The following is a 236-nucleotide window of genomic DNA, read 5'->3' on the forward strand; positions in this document are numbered from 1 at the left end:
AAGATGTAATGTCTGATGTTTCGACTAACAAGATGTAATGACTGGTGGTTGGACACTAACAAGTTGTAATGACTGATGGTTGGACTAGCAAGATGTAATTACTGATGGTTGGGTGCTGACAAGATGTAATGACTGACAAGATGCAATGTCTGATGGTTCAAATAACAAGATGTAATGACTGATGGCTGGACACTAACAAGATGTAATGACTGATGGTTGCACTAGCAAGATGTAAT

The sequence above is a fragment of the Lottia gigantea genome (genome assembly GCF_000327385.1).
Source record: "Lottia gigantea unplaced genomic scaffold LOTGIsca_426, whole genome shotgun sequence".
NCBI lineage: Eukaryota > Metazoa > Mollusca > Gastropoda > Lottiidae > Lottia > Lottia gigantea.